Below are 21025 nucleotides of genomic sequence, written 5' to 3' on the forward strand. Positions count from 1 at the left end.
ATACCAAATTAACTAAGGATGGATTATTGAAATGGTCGGAGGATGATGATAAACAATTAGAAACACTAAAAACTGATTTAGTAAATGCCCCAGTCTTGAGCCTGCCAGATGTAAAGAAACCATTTTATCTATTTATCAATGTTGATGAAGGGACCGCATTTGGGGTATTAGCACAAGAATGGGCAGGAAGAAAGAAACCTGTGGGATACTTATCTAAACTCCTGGACCCTGTAAGTAGGGGTTGGCCTACCTGCCTTCAAGTGGTAGTAGCCGCAGCCCTTTTGGTAGAGGAAGCCCATAAAATTACCTTTGGAGGAGAATTGAGGGTATTCTCACCTCACAACATCAGGGGAATTTTGCAACAAAAAGCTGACAAATGGATAACAGATGCCCCGGCTCCTAAAATATAAAGGCATCCTAATTTCCTCTCCCAAACTGGAACTCCAGGTAACAAGCGTGCAGAATCCAGCACAGTTTTTGTATGGGGAGCCGAGTGACAAAATAAGTCATGATTGTCTTTACAACATTGAGGAGCAAACAAAAATCAGACCAGATTTAGATGAGGAAGAACTTGGAGAAGGAGAAAAGCTATTTGTAGATGGATCATCCCGGGTAGTTGAAGGAAAGAGAAAATCAGGATTTGCAATCATTGATGGGAAAACATTTAGTGTAATAGAATCAGGACCTCTAAGTCCTAGTTGGTCTGCACAGGCTTGTGAACTATGTGCTGTATTAAGAGCCTTGCAACTTTTAAAAGGTAAAATTGGAACCACATATACGGATTCAAAATATGCCTTTGGCGTAGTGCATACTTTTGGAAAAATTTGGGAAGAAAGGGGTTTAATAAATTCTCAAGGAAAAGGATTAATACACCAGGAATTAATAATCCAGGTCTTACAAGCATTACGAGGACCAGCGGGAATAGCCGTAGTACATTTAAAAGGACACCAAAAAGGATTAAGCCCATTAGTCAGAGGAAACAATCTTGCTGATCAAGAAGCAAAAAGAGCGGCATTAATGGTGATCCAGACTAAAAGAACTCGGGAGGACTGTATAACTTGTGGAAAGGAATCAGACGAATTCCCATGTTATGAGTGTTGGAAGGATTTTGGAATCGATGCAGTCCCTTGCAGATGTCTAATTTATGATGAGTGTGACAACCCCAAGTATAGCCATTGCCATCTACATGGAAAAATTCACTCAATCCTGAGTTTTACAGTGCAGGAAAAAGATAAGCTGACTCAGATGGGAATCAGGGAGACAGAAAAAGGAAAGTGGAAACTCCCGGATGGCCGGGAAGTTCTCCCCAAACCTCTGGCTTTGAAAATCATGCAAAAATTCCATGAGAACACCCATTGGGGAACTCAGGCGTTAGTGGGTCAGTTTGCCACAAAGTATGTGTGCATTGGTATATACAATATAGCAAAGAGAATAGTTAGCGAATGTATGACATGCAAAAGGGTCAATAAACATCAGTTACGGGGAAAAAGCCCTGGGGGGAAGGGAACTGGCTCACAGACCATTTGCTAAAATCCAGCTAGACTTCACTGAACTTCCAAAGGTGGGACGACATAAATACTTATTAGTAATCATAGACCACCTAACCCATTTTGTGGAAGCTTTCCCGACAGCTAGAGCCACCGCTCAAACCGTAGTGAAGACTTTGCTGGAAAATATAATCCCTAGGTATGGATCCATTGAGGTAATAGACTCTGATAGGGGCTCCCATTTTGTTTCAAAAATAGCAAGGGAAGCTCTCTCCTCTTTGGGGACAAAATGGGAATATCATACTCCCTGGCATCCACAAAGCTCGGGAAAGGTAGAAAGAGTAAATGGGGAAATAAAGAAACAGCTCACAAAATTGATGTTAGAAACTAAGATGTCATGGGTAAAGTGCCTCCCCTTAGCACTATTGAATATAAGAACACAGCCCCAAACTGATGTAGGAATTTCCCCCTTTGAAATGTTATATGGGATGCCATACGATTTAGAAATTCCGCAGGACCACCCCCAACTTGAAAATTCACAAATTAGACCTTATATAATTCAACTCATGGCTAGGAGAGTAAAGCTGCGGAATAAGGGCTTAGTAGTACAGAGACCCCCCTTGGATGTAGCCATGCATAACATAAAGCCAGGAGACAAGGGGACCCCTCGAGGCTGAGAGACACCGTACCTTTGCATACCTGTGACATTTAAGATACATACGGGAAACCGACGTCATGACCTTTGTATCCCACCCAAACCCCGCGTGCGGTAAATAGCGGAGCATTTCCTGCCGATACATCTGGCCTTACGGAATATCTCACCCCCCTGCATTTACTGATCCGTCCTCAATAAAATAACGACTCCATCAGCTCTGGCTGAGTGACCTCTGGCTCTTCTCCTGCGACAGCGACGGCGGCTGGTCCGCGCTCACCCTGCCCGACAGCCTGTGCTGGGGGGGCTGGGCCCCTCGTCCCCATCCCTGCCCCACACCTCATAGAGTGGCTGTCGGAGGCCTCGGGGCTCATGCCATCTTGTCACCGGTGGAGGGGACTGATCAGCTGGTGGGGAGGGGGACGGTGGCCAAACCCGGGGGGACACCCGTGGGTGATGGGGGAACTGGGGGATGAGAGCCGGAGGCGCTGGGGCAGCCGGAACAAGGTGCGGGGGACACGGAGTGCCCTCGGGCTGGCTGGGATGGCGCACAGACGCTGGCAGCAGGGATGGCCGTAGCGAGGGGAGCGCGGGGGGCCAGCAGCACCGCCCCCGGCTGAGTGCAGGGACCCGGCTGGGGGCACATGGCGAGGGGAAGGAGCCGCTGACCCCGCGGGGAGCCCCGCGGCGAGGAGGGAGCCCGGCCAGGGCAGCCCCAGGGGCCGAGGAGGAAGGCAAAGGGGCCAGGCAGCATGGAAAGCGCAGGGCAGCGCGGACGGGGGTCCCACCGAGACCCCAGCCCTGCGCCGACTCCGCTCAGGGGTGTAAGAAAGGCAGGTGTTGCTTTTGCAGAGGAGAAAAGCCGTTTCCATCAGAGGTGACACGATAAGGGAATGACTGAGACAAAGAGGCTCCAGCAAAGGCTTGTAGAACATCTCTTATCACACAGACAAAAGGACAAACTGATTCCTACTGCATTAGCGTCTGGAAGGGTAGTCATACATTTAACCAGGGCTAATGACATTGAGCAATTTTTTTGTTACCAAAAAGGAAGGAAATAAACTAGTCAGATAATCTCTTTAGGTGTAGCATAAAGAGAAGCAAACAGCGGCAGGACATGCGGGAAGAATTTTAGGCGCCTCACACAGACCGTGAACCCTGGAGTACCCAACCAACGGGAAAGAGGGGAGGGAAAAATTGGGCCGGGATTAGGAAATAAAAAGGTGTGGTGTTTCAAGAACGGAAAGTGTGCCTACTTGCTAGGTCACCCGCTCTTGCAAGAGCGTGAATAAAAATGTGCCTCCCAGAGGATTCTGCCTGAGCCTATTTCATTCGGACCAGAACTTATTTCTCACAATTTGGGGGCTCGTCCGGGAGCAGAAGTCATCTTTTTGGGAGTCCGTGTTGCCGAAGGATGGGAAGACGCGTCCTGTTGTTTTCAACGGTCTCGTGGATCGTCGGCAGGGATTCCGGGAGGAATCGACTAAGATCTCGAGACCCAGTTGTGCAGCAGACTCTGTGAACCACAGGGGGAAAAGGGATAGGTGCAGTCGGCACAGAGAGTACGACCAGGCAACTCCGTGCACGGACCAAGGTAAGAAAAATCGGACCGTTAAAGTATTGCCTTGGTGGTCGGGACATTCTAAGGGACTTGTGTGTGAGTGACTGAGACGTACTGCGGTACGAAGCGAGTGTGGAGTCGGGATCCGCGGTTCTGTAGTCCCGCGAGGGGCGCAGCCGGAGAAGGACGAAGCGAAAGGAAGGGGTGTAAGAAAAGTCTCTGTTCAGAATGGGAAATAAGGATTCTAGGCCTAGGGATGAAGAAGGGGATACTAAGAAAGACCCCGGGAACATTCCCCCAGACAGTCCTTTAGGGGAGAATGCTGAGGTTTCGGAATGATTCTTCTTGTACAAGGGATAAAGATAAAAAGAAAATGATTTGTTTTGTTCGGACCGCATCCCGGAGGGGCCGGGGGCGGCCGGGGGGGCCGTGGACATCCTGGGAAGGGTCTCAGGGGTGTCCTAGGGCTCCTGTGTCTGTCTTAGAGGATCCCAGAGGTGTCCCAGGTGGGACACGTTTGCATTTGCATTTGAATTTGTTTGGACCAAAGAACCCATAAGACCTCCTAGTGTATTTTGGCCCAGATTTGGATCTGATGAAGACTGGGTCTGTCAGACTTTAAACATGTATGTGAATAATAAGGACTAATGAGGAAGTCGAAGAAGGTGAATATGCTTTTTGCTGGGTCAAGATGAATAGATTCAGGAACGCCCAAATCCATTTTATATGTTCGCAGCCCAGACTGTAATAAGTAACTAAAGGTGATTTGCTGATCGAACAAGTTAAGCAAGAGGAACAAACCCATTGTGGCAGTCTTGAGAACTCCCTGTTTAACCAGAAGAGACATGTCCACGTTATCTTGCTACATCAACATGGGAACTCCTGTTTGACAAAAAGCTTAACCACAATGTTATCAGAATGTATTGTTTTAAGCTGATTCTGTGACCAACATTTTACCTAAACTACCTCAAGCAAGAAGCTACAGAGGGGCGTACCGAAGATGTCGAAACCGACCTCCGTGAAGATAAAAAGAGCTGCTCAGCTTGCTTGAATTTGCGAGCCTTTGGTGGAGCTGCGACTCCCCGGCCGCCCAGCGCTGCTTTTGCCTTCCTACCTCAATAAATATTTATTGAATCTAAGTTGGACTCGATTTATTTTAAATTCAACTATAACAAATTTGGTGCCGTGACTCGGATCCAGACAGCTGACTCGGAATTCAACTCTGGGAGGGCGCCCCATCTTCGGATGGTCCCAGAGGAGATTCCGACTTAGCTCACCTGGATTTTCCGAACTGAGATAGGAAAGCAAAAAGAAAAGAGAAAGGAGATACTGCAGTTCCCCGTAATTTTTGTGCACGAAGATCCGGACGAAGACTCGGGAGTGAGTAAGTATATTGCGGTTCCGTTCGGTCGGGGATTGGGTACCCGGGTGCGAGTGACTGAGACGTCCACTGGGCTTAGTAGCCCACCGGACAAAGTGAGTGTGGACCTCCTAATAGTGCGGTTCCCATTGTCCGCGAGGGCGTGGGCCACGAACGGAGGGAAGTGAGTGAATTTTGAGTGAAAGAAGGCACTTTCGGAAGATGGGACAGAAGAAAAGTAGGACTTCTGGTTCCATGCAGGAGATACGGGGTGGGGGTGGGCTCCCCGATATACCCCAAGATAGCCCGTTAGGCCTAATGATTAGATATTGGGATAGTTCCCCTTCTCGAAAAGGGAAGTCCAAGGAGAAATTGGTCTATTATTGTATGGAGGTATGGGGAAGAAAACAGATAAGAAAAGATTTATATTGGCCAATTCATGGATCCTTAGAGGTTTGGATATGCCAACAATTAAACATATATGTTAACAACAAACGATCATTTAATAAGGAGGAGAGTGAATACGCCTTTTTATGGATCCTGGGCACGGCTCAGGCTGCTAATTTGTTTCCATTAAAAGAAAAGAAAAATGATAGAAAGAAAAGGTGGGATGTAGACGAACCTCCAGCGTCTCCCCCACCCTATGTCCCCCCTCCGCAAGGTCCTGAGCAAGGTCCTAATCGAAGAATAACTAGAAGTCAAACTAGAGAAAGGAGGGAGGAAAACTTGTTGTATCCCTTAAGGGAGACTGCTATGGGGGGACCACAACCCGGAGTTGGATTTGTATCTGTACCCCTCAGCTCCGGGGATGTGAGGGAATTTAAGAAAGAAATGGGACACTTGTTAGAGGACCCATCAGGGGTAGCAGAACGTTTTGATCAATTCCTCAGGCCTAACATTTATACTTGGGACGAGATGGAGTCTATTTTAAAGATCTTGTTCACAAACGAAGAACGAGGAATGATCAGAACGGCAGGCATGAGGCATTGGGATCAGAGGCATCAGCATGGTCCCGCCGGAGATGTAAAATGGCCCTTACAGTGGCCTAATTGGGACAATCAAGACCCCGCACATAGAAATAACATGATTGATCTCCGGGATATGATAATTCAGGGGATTAGAGATTCTGTACCCAGAGGGCAAAATATTAATAAGGCCTTTAATGAACAACAAAAGAAAGATGAAACCCCCACCGAATGGCTGGAAAGATTGAGAAAAAGTTTACAGCTATATTCTGGGTTAGACCCCGATAGCCAAGTGGGTCAAGCCCTGATGAAAACTCAATTTGTAGCTAAAATCTTGGACAGATACAAGGGAAAAGTTAGAGAAAGTAGAAGACTGGCAGGGAAGGGGGTTAGATGAATTATTACGAGAAGCTCAGAAGGTGTATGTGAGAAGGGAAGAAGAAAATCAGAAGAAACAAGCCAGAATCCTGATGGCAGCTGTAAGGGAAGGACAAAATCAGGGCAGGAGAGGAGAAAGTCCCCGGGAGGGCCCAGTAGAACCGAGAAGAAGAAGATTTAGTTCGCAGGACATAGAATGTTTTTATTGTCGCAAGAAGGGACATCTACAGAGAAATTGTCGGAAAAGAATGCAGGATGAGATTTTTAAGGAAGATTAGGGGGGTCAGGGGCTCTATTTGCTGGGGACCCCTAAGGTTACCGAGCCCTTGATAAAATTGAAATTGGGTCCTCAGCATGAAGTATTCGAGTTCCTTGTGGACTCGGGTGCCAAAAGATCAACAGTCCAAAAGTTACCATCTGGATGTGTTGAATCAAAGGATAAACTCCAAGTAATTGGTGCAAAGGGGGAACCTTTTAAGGTGCCCCTGATAAGGAATGTAACAATAGAAGCCCCAAATAAATATGGAGTGGGAACATTTTTATTGGTCCCAGAAGCTGAGTATAACCTCTTGGGACGAGACCTGATGGTGGAATTAGGAATCAATTTGGAAGTAGAGCAAGAGAAATTAAAAGTAAGATTATGCTTATTAACTGCAGAAGATGAAGCCAAGATTAATCCAGAAACTTGGTATAGCCCAGGGTCGGTGGGAAAATTAAATATCAAACCGATCACAGTCTCCATAAGAGACCCAGACCAGCCAATTAGGATAAAACAGTATCCCATCTCTAGAGAGGGGAGAGAAGGGTTGCAGCCAGTAATTGAGAGACTTTTGGCCCAAGGGCTTTTGGAACCCTGTACGTCTCCCCACAATACTCCCATATTGCCCGTAAAGAAGCTGGATGGGTCCTATCGTTTAGTACAAGATCTGAGAGCCGTAAATGAACGAACCATTACCCGGTTCCCTGTGGTGGCTAACCCGCACACTATACTTAATCAGTTAAGTCCAGATTATAAATGGTATAGTGTTATAGATTTAAAAGATGCTTTTTGGGCTTGTTCCTTAGAAGGAAAATGTAGGGACTATTTTGCTTTCGAGTGGGAGAACCCCAAGACCCATAGAAAACAACAATTACGGTGGACCGTTTTGCCCCAGGGATTTACAGAGTCTCCGAACTTGTTTGGACAAGCTCTGGAACAGTTACTGGAATCTTATGAATTAAGTCAGGGACTAATTCTAATACAATACGTGGATGATTTATTGATCGCTGGAAGAACTCAAGAAGGAGTCAGAAATGAAAGCATCAAATTATTGAACTTTTTAGGCCTCAAGGGATTAAAGGTTTCTAAGTCCAAATTACAGTTTACTGAAGAAGAGGTAAAATATTTGGGGCATTGGCTCATAAAGGGACACAAGAAATTAGATCCCGAAAGAGTAAAAGGAATTTTGTCTCTAACAGCGCCCACTAATAAAAGACAGATAAGACAGTTATTGGGATTGTTAGGGTTTTGTCGACAGTGGATAGAAAATTACAGCAGTAAAGTAAAATTCTTGTACGAAAAATTAACTAAAAACGGGTTGGTAAAATGGTCCCCTGAAGATGAGAATCGTTGGGAAAATATAAAAAGAGATCTGGTAGAAGCACCTGTCCTCAGTTTACCCGATATCCGTAAACCCTTTCAACTCTTTATCAATGTAGATAATGGGACAGCTTATGGGGTTCTGACCCAAGGATGGGCAGGGCAGAGAAAGCCTGTAGGATATTATTCTAAAATACTGGATCCTGTAAGCCGCGGGTGGCCCACCTGCTTGCAAGCAATAGTGGCCACTGCATTAGTAGAAGAAGAAGTTGGAAAAGTCACCTTAGGAGGTGAACTAAAAGTATACACCCCCCATAACATTCGAGGAGTATTGCAACAACGGGCTGATAAGTGGCTTACAGATAGTCGACTGCTAAAATATGAGGGAATTTTAATTAACTCCCCTCGACTAGAAATGGAAACCACTTCTATTCAGAATCCTGCCCAATTTTTATACGGAGAACCTAAAGAAGATTTGACACATGACTGCCTCCAACTAATAAATTTGCAGACTAAAATAAGGGAGGACTTAGAAAACGATGAATTAGACGAAGGAGAAAAATTATTTGTGGACGGCTCCTCACGAGTGGTTGAAGGACAACGGAAATCAGGTTATGCTATTGTGGATGGGTATACTTTTAAGATAAAAGAATCGGGACCATTAAGTAAAGCCTGGTCCGCACAAGCGTGTGAGTTATATGCTATGCTAAGGGCATTAAAGCTCTTAGAAAATAAAGTTGGAACTATTTATACAGATTCAAAGTATACCTTTGGGGTGGTACATACTTTTGGAAAAATTTGGGAAGAGAGAGGCTTAATTAACACCCAGGGAAAAGGATTAGTCCATGAAAAGCTAATCTTAGAAGTTTTAAAGGCATTAAGAGGTCCACTAAAGATAGCCATAGTCCATGTAAAAGGACATCAGAAGGGACTAACCCATACTGTAAGAGGAAACAATCTAGCCGACGCGGAGGCAAAATGGGCTGCATTATTAATGGTTCAGACCTTGAGAGAGGAACCTGAAAGGCTAAAATTAGATAAAACTTTCACTCTCCAAGAATTGGAGAAGGTAAAACAAATTGGAGCAAAAAGAGATGGTGATAAATGGCTGCTACCAGACGGCAGGGAAATTCTTCCAAAAGGATTAGCTCGGGGAATACTGAATAAATTACACCATAAAACTCATTGGGGAATTCAAGCTTTAGTGGATCGGTTTGAGACAAACTATGCCTGTGTCGGAATATACGATCTAGCTAAAAGGATTTTAGAGGGATGTTTCACCTGTCACAAAGTGAATAAACGACAACTTAGGGAAAAGGTTCAAGGAGGTCGTGAATTGGCTAAAAGACCCTTTGAGAAAATACAGGTGGATTTTACCGAATTGCCAAAGGTGGGGAGATATCAGTATTTATTGGTCTTGGTTGATCACCTTACGCACTTTGTAGAAGCCTTTCCAGTGGTAAGAGCTACTGCAAAGACAGTTATTAAGATTCTCTTGGAAGAAATTATTCCAAGATATGGGACTGTTATGGTAATTGACTCAGACCGAGGTCCACATTTCACATCCAAAGTAATTAAAGAGACAACTGAATTGTTTGGTACAAAATGGGAATACCATACTCCCTGGCACCCACAGAATTCTGGGAAAGTAGAAAGAATGAATGGGGAGATAAAGAAACACCTAACCAAACTTATGGTGGAAACAAAAATGAATTGGGTTAAATGTTTCCCATTGGCTTTGCTTTACATTAGAACTCAGCCAAGAACAGATACTGGTATATCCCCCTTTGAAATGTTGTATGGAATGCCTTATGACTTTGGGTTATTAGTGGAACACCCAAAAGTCGAGGATAAACTTTTAACACAATATATTTTAGAACTTACAAAAAGAAGACAGGAACTAAGAAAGAAGGGCTTGGTAGTACAAAGACCTCCCTTGGACATTTCCATACATCGAATCCAGCCCGGAGACCAGGTACTAATCAAAACCTGGAAAGAAACCTCCCTAACACCCCGTTGGGAAGGACCCTTTGTTGTTTTACTTACCACAGATACAGCTGTACGGACAGCAGAAAAAGGATGGACTCACGCTAGTAGAATTAAGGGACCTATCTTCCCAGAGAAGTGGACTGTGACGTCGGAACCAGGAGGTCTTCGAATAAAGATAAGGAAAAGCGAGACCGGTAAATGAACCACTCCAGAAGGGAAGTAAGAGATAGTTTATATCGATGGTTCCAAATACCACCAGGAAATACTCTACGAAAGGTATATTTTGCACCTTGGAGTGAAGAAAGGATACCGGACCAAACGGGGGGGGGGTGTGGATTATACAAACTAACAGGAACTCCCCAGGTTTTTCCATTTTGTTGCGAAACAGAGACGGAGATACCCGAATCGCCCAGAATAGGAGATCTGTGGGGAATACCCTGCTTAAAACACCCTACTTCCGGACATTTATGTTGGGTTGTTTGCCGATGTCTAAATTGTAATAGAGATTGGTCCTGTGTTTCATTTAAGAGACAACCCTACTGTATGAAATGTCGCAATGATTTGATACGTGCCAGGGGACCAGAGGATCCAGTGGAAATTCGTAAATTATTTTGTGGGTGGGAACTGTCAGTACCTGAACTTTGGGAAGTACATGAAACAGACTGGTATAGAGTTTTAAGACAGTGTGCTATAAGATTCACCTGGAAACGGGCACAACAACCACATAGGTGGAAATAGATTTGAGAGATAACTAACTCTTTAGACCTTGGAAATTATTGACAGGATAACAGTAAAATTCCCCTGAAGACTATCTGCTGCTGCCGAGAAGATCTTGATATCCCGTTGCTCTCTGCAAAGGAGTAGACGAGGAAGGCAGAGAGGTACTAAACAGTGGGGAAATGAAAGCTGGCATCCTATTAATGGTATTGATTACCATGACTTTAGAAAATGAATCTTAGTTTAATCAGTCACCATGGCTGACTACCTTAATTTCTACTTTGGCGGGACCCCTCATGATGTTGCTATTGGCTCTGACTTTTGGACCCTGTGTCATTAATAAATTTGTAACCTTTGTTGAAAGCAGGTTAGAAAAAGTGCAGCTAATGGTGATGAAGCAATCAGAACTGGAAATGAAAATTATACCGAACGAAAATCCTGAATTAGATGCAGCTTGTGAGGTATTGTCTAGGTTTGATCAGCAAATCGCTTATAAATAAAAGAAGGGGGGGATTGTAATAAGTAACTAAAGGTGATATGCTGATCGAACAAGTTAAGCAAGAGGAACGAACCCATTGTGGCAGTCTTGAGAACTCCCTGTTTAACCAGAAGAGACATGTCCACGTTATCTTGCTACATCAACATGGGAACTCCTGTTTGACAAAAAGCTTAACCACAATGTTATCAGAATATATTGTTTTAAGCTGATTCTGTGACCAACATTTTATCTAAACTACCTCAAGCAAGAAGCTACAGAGGGGCGTACCGAAGATGTCGAAACCGACCTCCGTGAAGATAAAAAGAGCTGCTCAGCTTGCTTGAATTTGCGAGCCTTTGGTGGAGCTGCGACTCCCCGGCCGCCCAGCGCTGCTTTTGCCTTCCTACCTCAATAAATATTTATTGAATCTAAGTTGGACTCGATTTATTTTAAATTCAACTATAACAAGACCGTCGGTGATGTTTCAATCGACAAAGAAATTGAATCCCCGAAGTGGGACCCCTTAGGCTGTTACTTGGGGGCGAGGGAGAGGGGTGAATAACAGGGGACGAGGACTGCCCCGACCGCTCCTACCAGCAGCTCGAGGTTCACCGGTAGGGTGTTATCATTGTGGGATTTACAGCATCCCCTAATTCGCTTGGCGAGTGTTAGAACAAGTGCTTGAACAATCCAGCCCTCCATCGGGAGTAGCCCTGCTTCAGTATGTGGATGATTATTGGTATCTGGGGAGGAAGAAGGCAGGGTAAAAGAAGCCACGAATGAGTTACTGAACTTTTTGGGACAGTAAGGTTTGAGGGTCTCAAAAAAAAAAAATAAAAAAAATTGCAATAGGTGGAAACAGAAGTGAAGTACTTGGGACATGTAGTCAGTGAAGGGAGTCGAAAAAATAAATCCTATAAATCCTGAGAGGATCAAAGGAATAGTAGACTTACCTCTGCCAAAGACCAAGAGGGAACTGAGAAAATTTTGGGGGCTGACTGGGTACTGTAGACTGTGGATAGAGGAGTATGCTCAAAAGACTAAAGGACTATATTCCAAACTGTTAGCTGAAGATCCGAATGTATTGGTTTGGACAGAAGAAGAGGAGGATTTAGTGTAAGATTGAAAACAGAGCCTAATCAGAGCTCCAGTTTTAGCCTTATCTTCTTTGAAGAAATCTTTTCAACTCTTTGTAACTGTAGACAAAGGGGCTGCGTTAGGAACTCAAGAGTGGGGGGGGATAAGCGGCAGCCAGTGGCCTGTTCATCTAAACTCTTAGATCTGGTCTCCTGAGGGTGGCCAGGGGAATGATAGAAGTTAGCACCCCTCACCAAGTAAAAATCATTTTAGCCCAAACCACGGGAAAACGGCTAACCAATTCAAGAATACTGAAGTATGAAGGAATTTTAATTGAAAAGGATGATTTGATTTTAACTACCCGCCCTTGCCTTAACCCAGTGAGCTTTTTGTGAAAAAAATAGAGGCAAAGGATGAAGAACTTACACACGAATGCATAGATGGAATTGAGTACCAGACTAGGACACGATCTGACTTAAGGGAGGAACCCCTATCTGGGGGTCTTCATTTGTTCGTAGACGGTCCTTCAAGAGGGATAGAAGGAAAGAGGTGTAATGGCTATGCGGTGGTGCATGGAGTGAGTCAACTGTGGAATGTGGATAATGAGGTGAAGTGTCTGTGCTCAAAGAGCAATTAAGACTGGCTTTGCTCTCTCTTGTGCAACCCAGGGGAGTGAAGGCTTGTCTGGCTATCACAGGCTACATAAATGACGGGGTAGTCTTGGGGAGCCAGGACAGCCCTGCTTTTCATCAGCAGAGACAGTAAAATCAAGACAACAGAGACCTCGTGTAGCTCTTTGTTTCCTTGAGAGGCTGCCATGTCTGGCAATTGACCTTTGCCTCCTTACCTGTGAAATGCATATTAAAGTTGACGCCCCTGTATATGCTAATGAAGCTTTTAGAGATCATGCTAAACATATATGACTACAGCACTCGTCTCTCCACCCCAATCATACTACACGTCACCTAGGGGAGGGAAACCTTGTAAGTCTGGGGATAAAAGGATGGAGAAAATGACTGTTACATTGGGAGAGAAGAAACTTGATACGTGACGGACCAGTCGACGGGCTGTGTTCTCTCCCTCCGCCCCAGGCAGGGACGCCTTTCTGGGTAAGCGCTGTGCCTTTCACCCTCTGGTGAATGTTACCCCGGGTTGCTGTACTATCATTATTTTTGCTAGCAATGTTAACCTGAAGTAATTAGCGCTATTGTAGTCAGTGAATTTATCAACGGCAATCTCAAGCCTGTTCTGTCGCTCTCAATAAAACAACTAATTTCGATTATTTGTGAATCTGATTCAGTGAAAGTCCTGTGGTGGGACTCTGATAGTAAATCAGTGAAAGTCCGGGACTCTGACAGACAAATACACCAACAAGTAAAAGCATCTGAAAAATTCCCTAGTGCATGGTCCGCTCAAATATGTGAGATGTATACCTTAAAGCAGGCACTTAAATTAACTGGAGAAAGGAGAAGGAACAATATACACAGACTCTCGCTATGCCTTTGGGGTAGTGCATACCTTTGGTAAAATTTGGGAAGAACGAGGACTAATAAACAGCAAAGGGAAAGAACTTTTACACAAAGAACTTACACAGCAGGTGTTAGCTAATATATTAATACCAAGTGAAATAGCAGCTTTACATGTTAAAGGTCACCAGAGAGACAATTCAATCACCGCAAGGGGAAACAGATTAGCGGACAAGGTGGCAAAAGAGGCAGCCTTGGGGCAGGAGAAGCAATGACAGAAGCAGGGGCAGTGGAGAAAGGTGGTAAATGGATTCTGCCTGACGGAAGGGAAATGGTCAACAAACAATGAGAGAAACAGTGACAGTGTTACAACAGGGAAGCCATTGGGGAACGCATGCAACGTGCGAATAGTTTTGTGGAAGTACAGGTGCTTTGGCATATACACAATAGCCAAACAAATTTGTGAGGGATGTGCTATTTGTAAGAAAGTAAACAAGAAAGCCTTGAGAAAGCAATCTTCGGGAGGAGGAGAGCCCGGCTTGAGACCATTCCAAAGTATACAGGTAGACTTCAGTGAACTACCACCAACAGGCAGGCGAAAAGATCTTTTAGTCCTAGTGGACCGTCTGACTGGATGGGTGGAAGCCTACCCCTTGGTGTCAGCTACTGCAGCAGGGGTAATTAAGATAATACTCGAACAGATTATTCCCAGATACGGGTTAGTGGAGAATAGAAACTCAGATCGGGGCAGTCATTTTATCTAAAATCCTTCAAGGAATTCTGGAAAGTTTAGGGACGGTGTGGGAATTTCATATCCCCTAGCATCCCCCGTCATCAGGAAAAGTTGAGGATGAACCAGACCATTAAGAGACAATTCAGTAAGAGACAATTGTCGAAATTACCACGGACTAAATGTTTACCCATAGCATTGTTGAGGATCCAGACTTCTAGAAAAGATACAGGTCTCTCGCCCTGTGAGACGCTTTTTGGACTACCTTATATGGGTAACAGAGAAGACTTGCCCACTTTTGAAACTAAAGATATGTTTCTTAAGAACCGTACACTGGGGTTGTCGTCTTCTTTCTCTCGCCTCAGAAATAAAGGATTTCTTGCTCAAACTCCGCCGTTGGAATTTGTCGTCCATCCGTATAAACCAGGGGACTGGGTACTAGTCAAATCCTGGACGGAGAGTAAGCTACAACCGGAGTGGGAAGGACCATTCCAAGTCCTCCTCACTACTGAAACCGCAGTAAGGACAGCAGAAAAAGGATGGGCTCACTACGCTCAGCAAAAAGGAGCAGTTGAACCCCCGCCAACAGATCCGGTAGAACGGTGGACTGTACATTCTACTGACAGCCCACTGCGAGTAACCCTAAAGAGACAATAAGCCGTGGGTTGGGGCGGGATGATCCAGTTGGGAGACATAAATCTGTGCATGCCATGAATTTTAAGAAGCGTTTTGCGATGATACTGGTCATAGGGGCGGTGTTGAGCTTCCCCCTAGGAAGCTGGAGTGTACACCTAGATCACCTACGAAGTGCACACCCAGATTACCCGGTTAGGCTTATCATAAATATCACTAAAGGAGATACCCCACAGACTGTACGCTTTGATGCCTGTCAAGTACTGAAGTGTGGGAAGCTAGAGGCCCAAAGACGGTTGAGTGGTGAAAACAGGTACCTGTTCCCAGAAATTTGGAGGGTCGCAGAGGGATATCAGGAGGCTGCACCTTGTGACCGATGGAGTGAAGCGTGGTGGACCACCCAAATTGGAGGGTGGGCCATTGATGACAAGTGGTTCAAGTCTTCTTATTATTACCCTCTCAAAAAGAAAATACATTTTTACAAAGGATCACCTTCCCCAGAGTGTGGCCTTTTTGAATGGACTCCTCGGTTGATAACTATAACCCAGAGGGACGATACAGCTAACCTGAGGTATGGAATAGGAGCAGATGTGTCTGGAAGAGAGCCAAGGGGAAGATTTAGAATAGACCTACTGGAAAATAGCAGTTAAGCAGAAGGGACAGCTATGACTACTAAAACTCCCAGTAATACAACAGTGGGAACCACTGAATGACCCAGCTTTGGTAACGGTTGCTGAGATTACAGATCTTAGACAAACATTTGAGATTGAGACAGGGTACGGTGAGACGAATGCTTGGGTAGAATGGGTAAAATATACTGTTAATAGTTTGAACCAAAGCAATTGCTCTGCTTGTGCCTCAGGAAGGCCCACAGCACAGATTGTCCCTTTTCCCTTAGGGTGGACGAAAGATTCCCTAGGGATGTGGTGTATGATAGCATTATACCAAGAAAGGACGGCCTGGGGAAACGAGGCTTGTCATTCACTTTCCTTACTGTTTCCTGCCTTGGAATCTAGAGATGTTAAAGTGCCACCAGCATTTTCCACAGCAATTGGTAACCATCCAGCGTGCCTCTCACGGCAGGGTGTGAATGCTACCAAACCTGGGGGGGGATTTACCCTGTGCACTGAAACTCTGAATGGGACCAAGGATGTAAAAGGAAACTACTCAGCGATACGAGTGCCTTGGGTGGATCTCTGGTGGTATTGTGGAGGGAAGACCTTGCGATCTGTGTTGCCGGCTAACTGGAAAGGTACATGTGGAATGGTACAATTGGCAATACCATTCACCCTAGCATTTGAAAAAGGAACAGGAACCCTGAGCTCAGGCAGTAGCGTAAAAAGAAGTGTGGGTGTATCCTTTGATGAACGGATATATATAGATCCCATTGGAGTCCCTAGAGGAGTCCCAGATGAACACAAAGCAAGGAATCAGACAGGAGCAGGATTCGAGTCTGTCTTTTTCTGGTGGATAACTATAAGCAAAAATGTAGATTGGATAAATTATATGTACTATAACCAACAGAGGTTTATTAATTATACCAGAGATGCATTGAAAGGAATAGCTGAACGATTGGATGCAACCAGCGGATGGCATGGGAAAATAGGATTGCCCCGGACGTGATCTTAGCAGAGAAGGGAGGTGTGTGTGTAATGTTAGGGAACCGGTGCTGCACCTTCATCCCCAACAATACAGCTCCAGATGGTGCTATAACTAAAGCCCTTCGAGGGCTCACCAGTCTAGCTGATGAGTTAGCTGAGAACTCTGGAATAGACACCTCACTGACAAGTTGGCTGGATTCCCGGTTTGGGAAACGGAAAGGTATGGTGGTATCAATATTGACTTCTCTTATAATGGTAGCGGGAATGTTAGCGGCTGTCGGACGCTGTATCATTCCCTGTGTGCGAGGATTAGTTCAACGATTAATTGAAACTGCCCTAACGAAACGAATGGAAGTAGACCCTCCCCCATACCCTGGGAAAATGCTTCATCTAGAAGACAATAAAAACTGTCGAGAAGAAGAAGAATGTAACATCACGCTGTCGGCTCCAGAGGCCTCATATGGAACCATGCCCTGGGAATGCAAAAGACAATAAGATTATGAGAAAGGAAAGGGGGAAATTGTAAGAAAGGCAGGTGTTGCTTTTGCAGAGGAGAAAAGCCGTTTCCATCAGAGGTGACACGATAAGGGAATGACTGAGACAAAGAGGCTCCAGCAAAGGCTTGTAGAACATCTCTTATCACACAGACAAAAGGACAAACTGATTCCTACTGCATTAGCGTCTGGAAGGGTAGTCATACATTTAACCAGGGCTAATGACATTGAGCAATTTTTTTGTTACCAAAAAGGAAGGAAATAAACTAGTCAGATAATCTCTTTAGGTGTAGCATAAAGAGAAGCAAACAGCGGCAGGACATGCGGGAAGAATTTTAGGCGCCTCACACAGACCGTGAACCCTGGAGTACCCAACCAACGGGAAAGAGGGGAGGGAAAAATTGGGCCGGGATTAGGAAATAAAAAGGTGTGGTGTTTCAAGAACGGAAAGTGTGCCTACTTGCTAGGTCACCCGCTCTTGCAAGAGCGTGAATAAAAATGTGCCTCCCAGAGGATTCTGCCTGAGCCTATTTCACTCGGACCAGAACTTATTTCTCACAGGGGGGTCCCAGCAGGGCCCCCAGGCACAGCCAGGTCCCGGCAGCGGCAGGGGGGTCCCCAGCCCCATCTCAGCCCCGGTCCGGCGGGGACGGGCTCAGCCACAGCTGGGGAGAGAGGGCGGGGGCTGCGGGGGCCACCAGGCAGTGCCGGGGGGGGGCGGCTCCCAGGTCTCTCCCGGCTCCCTCAGAGGCAGCATCACCCAGGCGGCTTGTGCTGAGGCCGGCACAAGCCCGGGCAGCGGCGGGGAAGCGCAGCTCGCCCGCGGGCACCCGCAGCTCGGCCGCAGCTGGCGCGAGGGCGGGGGGCGAGGCGGGGGCGGGGCCTGCAGCCGCCGCGGCCAGACCCCACCCCCGTCAAAGGCGGCCCCGGGGAGGGCGGCGAGCGGGAGCGGGAGCGGGGCGAGCAGCCAGGGCGCGGGAGGTCACGCGAGAGTTGAGCTCGCGCGGGATTTCGCGCGGGAGTTGAGCTCGCGCGGGACGCCGAGGCAGGGCGAGGCGGGGGAGCTCAGCCATGGCCTGTGCCCGAAAGGCGCAGCCTCCCGCGTGTTGCGCACTTTCCAGAGGAGACGCGGCCACGCAGACAGAGCCCCCCTGGACGCCTGCAGCCCCCCCGGGCTGTGTCTGCAGGGAGCGCCTTCACCTCTCCCGGGTAGCGGAGGGTAGAAGGGATGCCGGGTGCGTGAGGTGCGAGCAGGCGGCTGATGCGCTCGGCCTGGCGGCAGAGGTCAGAGAGGGAGCAGAAAGGCTGCGGAGCGTCAGGGAGAGGGCAGAGCAGCAGAGAGTTGGGGTTGTTCAGCCTGGAGAAGAGAAGGCTGCGGGGAGACCTTCTTAATGTTTACAAGTATCTGAAGGGTGGGCTGAAGGAGGATGGAGCCAGACTCTTTTCAGTGGCTGCCAGTAAGAGGACGAGGGGTAACGGGCACAAGGTGGAACATAGGAAGTTCCGATCAAACCTGAGGAAAAACTTCTTCACGGTGAGGGTGAGAGCGCACTGGAAGAGGCTGCCCAGGGAGGTTGTGGAGTCTCCTTCTCTGGAGACTTTCAAGACGTGCCTGGCTGCAGTCTTGAGTAATGTGCTGTGGGCAATGCTGCTTTAGCAGGGGAGTTGGATAGATGATCTCTAGAGGTCCCTTCCAACTCTGAAATTCTGTGATTCGATGAAACGTTCAGCCTGGAGAAGAGAAGAGAAGGCTCCGCGGAGACCTTGGAGCCCCTTCCAGCCCCTCAAGGGGCTCCAGGAAAGCTGTGGAGGGACTCTGGATGAGGGAGGGGAGCCATGGGACGAGGGGGAAGGGGTTTCCACTGCAAGAGGGGAGACTGAGCTGAGATCTCGGGCAGAAATTCTTGGCTGTGAGGGCGGTGAGCCCCTGGCCCAGGTTGCCCAGAGAAGCTGTGTCTGCCCCATCCCTGGAGGGGTTCAAGGCCAGGTTGGCCGGGGCTTGGAGCAAGCTGGGCTGGTGGGAGGTGTCCCTGCCCAGGGCAGGGGGTGGCACTGGGTGGCCTTTAAGGTCCGTTCCTACCCAAACCATTCCCTGAAGGGGTGGGGCCCTTCTCCCCCTCCTTTTGTCCCCCTCCTTTTGTCCCCCTCCTTTTGTCCCCCTCCTTTTGTCCCCCTCCTTTTGTCCCCCTCCTTTTGTCCCCCTCCTTTTGTCCCCCTCCTTTTGTCCCCCTCCTTTTGTCCCCCTCCTTTTGTCCCCCTCCTTTTGTCCCCCTCCTTTTGTCCCCCTCCTTTTGTCCCCCTCCTTTTGTCCCCCTCCTTTTGTCCCCCTCCTTTTGTCCCCCTCCTTTTGTCCCCCTCCTTTTGTCCCCCTCCTTTTGTCCCCCTCCTTTTGTCCCCCTCCTTTTGTCCCCCTCCTTTTGTCCCCCTCCTTTTGTCCCCCTCCTTTTGTCCCCCTCCTTTTGTCCCCCTCCTTTTGTCCCCCTCCTTTTGTCCCCCTCCTTTTGTCCCCCTCCTTTTGTCCCCCTCCTTTTGTCCCCCTCCTTTTGTCCCCCTCCTTTTGTCCCCCTCCTTTTGTCCCCCTCCTTTTCTCCCCCTCCTTTTCTCCCCCTCCTTTTCTCCTTCTCCTTATGGTTTGAGAAACCCACCACAATTTCTTGTCCTTTAGAGAACTACTCTCTCAACCGATGACCCCTCCCCAACCGGGAAGGGGAACTGGGGGAAAAACAAGGACCCAGGAGGACACTGGGGAGCTACATTGCGGTTCTGTGATGGTGACTTGGAGCACTGCAGCCACACTGGAGTCCGTGCCATGGGCGCTCTGATGCCTTGTCTCCCCTGGGCCCTCTCCTCCTGATTGTGATGGGGCTCAGGGTATTCTCATCTGTGCTGTGGAGGAAGCTGCTTCAGGTAGGTGACTTGACTGTTGCGGCACACTGTGCTGTGGCATGGGGGGGCGAGGGATGGCGTGGAGTGGTGTGGGTGGCTGTGGTGTGGGACTGGGTGGGGCTCCCGTCTCACCCAGCTCCTGGGGACCTTGCAGAAGTGAAGGAGAAGAAGAAGCGTCAGGCAAGCAAGACAAGAGCCCAGCCGGAGAAGCAGAGCGGTGGGTGGCCCCAGCACCGACCACCCTACAAACGGCCTACACCCCATGGCAGCCCTGAGCCGGGGCTGTGCCGGCAGCTGCTGGCCGCTCACTCTGTCTCCTCCCTCTGCAGCTTCTCAGCCAGTGGATGGAGAAGTGGAGAAATCCTGGCCCAAGCAGGAGAAGCGGTGAGTGTGGGGGAGACCCCAGATGCTCCCCAGACCCTCACCCCATGCCCTGCCCCTGCCTGCGCTGGGCAGCCCTGACGGCCAGCCAAGGGGGGTGCTGCCTGCGGGTCCCGCTGGGGTCTGGGGTGCAGCGGGGTCTCTTTCTCCTCCTCTGCAGGGCGAGTGCGGAGGCCTTGAGCCGGAAGCCCCTCTCCCCACGGGCCCCGCTGGCCACCATGGACTCCATGACAGACAGAGGCTCCTCTTCCTCAGCTTCCTTTACCCTTCCCGGAGGCCTGTCCTGGTGGGATGGCGGAACTGGCAGCACTCAACTGCTCAGGACCCCGCCATCCCCCCAGGGCTGTGAAGGGGAGGGTGCAGGAGCCAGGGCCAGCCCTCTGCGAGGAGCCCCCACAGGAACTGCCAACAAGGACCACGCAAGAGGTCTACTTGACCTCTTGCACATTTTCAAGGCGTGGGGGGAGAGGCAGCAGCGCGGCGAGCCCATGGCCAGACTGCCATGGCCAGACAGCCCATGGCGAGAGCCGGCTGCCGGCCGCGCTACATCTGCTTCAGAAATTTCCCCTAATGGCTGGGAGGTGTGGGGCC

General features: G+C 48.0%; 1 long non-coding RNA gene across 1 annotated transcript; it reads left to right on the top strand.

Annotated features, from left to right (window-relative positions):
* Window positions 1-19763: 19763 nt before the first annotated feature.
* Window positions 19764-20940, top strand: LOC134515472 (uncharacterized). Its single transcript, XR_010071022.1, has 4 exons — window positions 19764-20074; window positions 20208-20270; window positions 20383-20437; window positions 20595-20940. It is a non-coding gene; the product is annotated as an uncharacterized LOC134515472 (long non-coding RNA).
* The last annotated feature ends 85 nt before the right edge of the window (window positions 20941-21025 follow it).

The sequence above is a fragment of the Chroicocephalus ridibundus genome, chromosome 1, assembly GCF_963924245.1.
Source record: "Chroicocephalus ridibundus chromosome 1, bChrRid1.1, whole genome shotgun sequence".
In the NCBI taxonomy this organism is placed as follows: Eukaryota; Metazoa; Chordata; class Aves; order Charadriiformes; family Laridae; genus Chroicocephalus; species Chroicocephalus ridibundus.